Source organism: Megalopta genalis, unplaced genomic scaffold, assembly GCF_051020955.1.
Source record: "Megalopta genalis isolate 19385.01 unplaced genomic scaffold, iyMegGena1_principal scaffold0042, whole genome shotgun sequence".
NCBI classification, from domain to species: domain Eukaryota; kingdom Metazoa; phylum Arthropoda; class Insecta; order Hymenoptera; family Halictidae; genus Megalopta; species Megalopta genalis.
In genome coordinates, this window is record NW_027476111.1 from 1,134,919 (window position 1) to 1,138,823 (window position 3,905).

At 46.0% G+C, this 3,905-nt stretch overlaps 1 non-coding gene across 1 annotated transcript; it reads right to left on the reverse strand.

Annotated features, from left to right (window-relative positions):
• Window positions 1-3,523: 3,523 nt before the first annotated feature.
• On the reverse strand, window positions 3,524-3,678 carry LOC143261226 (5.8S ribosomal RNA). Its single transcript, XR_013035406.1, has one exon. It is a non-coding gene; the product is annotated as a 5.8S ribosomal RNA (ribosomal RNA).
• Window positions 3,679-3,905: the final 227 nt, after the last annotated feature.

Below are 3,905 nucleotides of genomic sequence, written 5' to 3' on the forward strand. Positions count from 1 at the left end.
TATTCATTTTCTGCCATGGTTTTAGTGGATTGGTTTTCAGATTCTTCAGCATCATTTCGAGCTTGGAGGGGGATGGTACAGTAGTACCGCTGTATTTGTATATGTGTCCAAGATATTTTAATTGTGAAGCTACACCAAGCGTTGGTATGGGGCAATTGTTTATTTGAAGCTGGGGCTGTGTATCCACCACGAGTCTCTTTGTGCCGGGAACGCGAAGGTTCTGGAATGCAGCGCATTTTGACGGGTTGGCTTCTAGTCCATGTCTGCGGAAAAAGTTTTCAATGATGTTTATGTTTATTCGCATTGCTTTTGGAGTGGGGGCCATCATTACGATATCATCGGCGAACGCCAATGCCCGTATTTTAGCGCCTCCCACATCAATGCCCTCGCAGTTGTTCAACTTTACCAGAAGTTGGTCCAACACTAAGTTGAACATAAAACCGGACATGGGGTCGCCCTGTTTCACGCCTCGCTTTATATCTATGGGTTTGGAACGGGATCCGTGGCACTCTAGCACTGTGGTTGTTTCGTTGTAATTGCATTTTATATATTCAATTGTGTGTGTGTCTATATTCTTTCCTATGAGTGCGTCTACTATTGATACTATATTGACGGAGTCAAAGGCTTTGACTAGGTCTATGGATAATATGGTAAAAGGTTTTGCTTTTTCTCGGTTCATTTTTATTACGGTTTGCAAAATTGTGCTATTGGCCATTATCCCGTCGGTTCTTGTAAACCCCCCCTGCGAGTGGAAGAGTCCTATCTCGTTTTCGAGGCGCGCTACTACGATCTTATTTAGTAGGCGCAAAATGAGGCTGGAAATGGTGATAGGACGTCACTGTTTTGAACTTAATAAGTCGCCGGCTTTAGGTAAAAGCACTGTTCTGTTCGATCTCAGTATTGGAGGTAGAATATTTGTTGCCCATAAGATGTTAAGTAGCGCTCGTAGTTCATGACGCGGAATCTGTCTGAGGATCTGATCCACATTTTTATCTCTCTATATAATGCCATCGTAATAATAATAATATAATAAAAAAAAAATTTTCTCTTTTGGCTTCATAATTCAAGCAAGCCAAAGTTCTCACCCATTTAAAGTTTGAGAATAGGTTGAGGTCGTTTCGGCCCCAAGGCCTCTAATCATTCGCTTTACCAGATGAGACTCGCAAACGTCCATTGAAAAGAAAGAGCGAGTGCTAGCTATCCTGAGGGAAACTTCGGAGGGAACCAGCTACTAGATGGTTCGATTAGTCTTTCGCCCCTATACCCAGTTCCGACGATCGATTTGCACGTCAGAATCGCTACGGACCTCCATCAGGGTTTCCCCTGACTTCGTCCTGACCAGGCATAGTTCACCATCTTTCGGGTCCCAACGTGTACGCTCTGGGTGCGCCTCTTCTCGCTATGACAACGAGACGCCCCGGGAGTGCGAGACTGCATCGTGACGCGGCCCATCCTCCTTCGGTCGACGCAAAGGTCAACTTTCACTTTCATTATGCCTTTAGGTTCAATCGAGTCCCAATGACTCGCGCACATGTTAGACTCCTTGGTCCGTGTTTCAAGACGGGTCCTGAAAGTACCCAAAGCAGTAGCGTCGCTGATCGGTAATGTGATTCAAAAAAGGTTGGCCAGTTCGAGGATACCGCCTGCCAACAGCTGGCTAGGCCCGGAGCCGGCACCAGGTCCGTACCATCCGGGTAATTTACTAACCGAGCTTGCGGCGGGCCTGAACGTAAATACATTCGAAAATGGAGCAAGTTGCGGCCCAATACCGTAAAATAGTGTACCGTCATGCAGCCGACCGGGCGATCGAGCGTCTGTCGTGTACGCGCGAAGACGACGCCGACAGTCAACAACTCGTGCCGTAGACCGACACGCAACGGGTCGCGACGTTCTACAAGGGGAGAAGTGCACGACTACGTTGCCGGAACATTTGCCGAAGACGGTGTGCCCTCGCATTGGCATCCACGAAGGGAACCATTCGGGGTATCGCACGCCAACGGAAGCCGAGCCTCGTTATCGATGAATCTCCCCATTCGATCTTTTGGGTTTCTCAGGTTTACCCCTGAACGGTTTCACGTACTCTTGAACTCTCTCTTCAAAGTTCTTTTCAACTTTCCCTCACGGTACTTGTTCGCTATCGGTCTCGTGGTCATATTTAGCCTTAGATGGAGTTTACCACCCACTTAACGCGTACCGGTCGCTACGGGCCTGGCACCCTCTATGGATAAATGGCCCCATTCAAGATGGACTTGGACGCGGTTGCGACGTTACGGGATAAATTGACCCTCCTGAACACTACATTTCCCAACGGCGGAACTCCGCGGGATTCAGTGCTGGGCTAATTCCTGTTCGCTCGCCGCTACTAAGGAAATCCTGGTTAGTTTCTTTTCCTCCGCTTAGTAATATGCTTAAATTCAGCGGGTAATCTCGCCTACTCTGAGGTCGTCGGAACGTGAAAAAAAATTTTTTCAGAGCTCCCCCCCCCGAAAGCATTTTGCGAAACGTGTACAGAGCAACACAAAAAAAAATAAAAAAAACACAAAAAACCCTTAAAGCAAAAAAAAAACCGTTTATCGCGCCTCACCAATATATCTTTTATAAAATTCGATATCCTCTCCAAATAGATCTTCGAAACACTCGCAAGACGATTACAATCGGTATAACTGTAACGTCCGTCCGAAAAGTACTTTCGGGGACTAGACGACCGATTGATTTCGTGCGGTTTCGCTATTCGATCATTTGAAGAGAACAAAAAGATATATGGGGCGACCGACAAACGTTTTCCGTAGAACGAGACTCGCGATTGCGTTGACACATCATAGCCACACCAATAGAAGAGTTAGGACGGTAACCCGGGTGGGGTGTTCTTTACTCAGAATATGTGCAACATCGGATCTATATAGCCATCGATACAATTCGTACACAAATGTGTCGTACGAAGAGAGAGACTTTTTTTCCTCTGGCAACATAACGGTAAGAGACATCCTTCCACACTCATAGGTTCCACTCCCTGAGGCTATGATATATACATATAAATTCAAATTCGAAGCAACGGTCACAATTCTACTCTATTTTTGCGGGTTATGTGTTCTTTCGTTCAATTTCTTTCATGCGTTCGTTCGATCTCTGTACACAGTCTTCACATAGGACAGACTCGTGTAGTACGCTTTCGTGGGTTAAACCCATCTCGTTTCATTTCAGGCGACGTCGGGAGCGCGTTGAAAATGTACCAGTGAAATCTCGATAGTTCTACGATACGAATCGTCCCGAAAAAGATTTTGTCACCGCTTCGAAGCGGTGTTTCAGACGGGCGGACGTATATAAAACATATACGACACACGACACCGCCTTCCACACTCACGCAAGTTCGAACGATTTCCATCTCTCTCGAAGACTGTTAGACGTACGTAAAATTTCTCAATATTCATAGGACCGCGACAAACGCCGACGAAGCGCCCATCATTCGCTCGTACGTATATAGGCAACAAGTGCCATCAACGCAAGCAGTTTATAAGTACGTAAACGACCCTCAGCCAGGCGTGGTCCAGGAATTGTATCCGTGGACCGCAATTTGCGTTCGAAATGTCGATGTTCATGTGTCCTGCAGTTCACACGTTGACGCGCAATTAGCTGCGTTCTTCATCGACCCATGAGCCAAGTGATCCACCGTTCAGGGTAATTTTTTCCCTTTTATTCTCTCATATATATATGTATAATGTGTATTTGCTATCCACCACACTTTTGTGTTATATTTCGGAACAAGCCGATACCCGAAGAGCTCCAACCAGCGCGCGAAGGAGATTCGGGAGTCGTCGTACGACGACATAATTGTCCCTTAAAGAACGAGATATTTCCGTCGAAACCATATATATATATATATATATATATATATATATGTATGTATG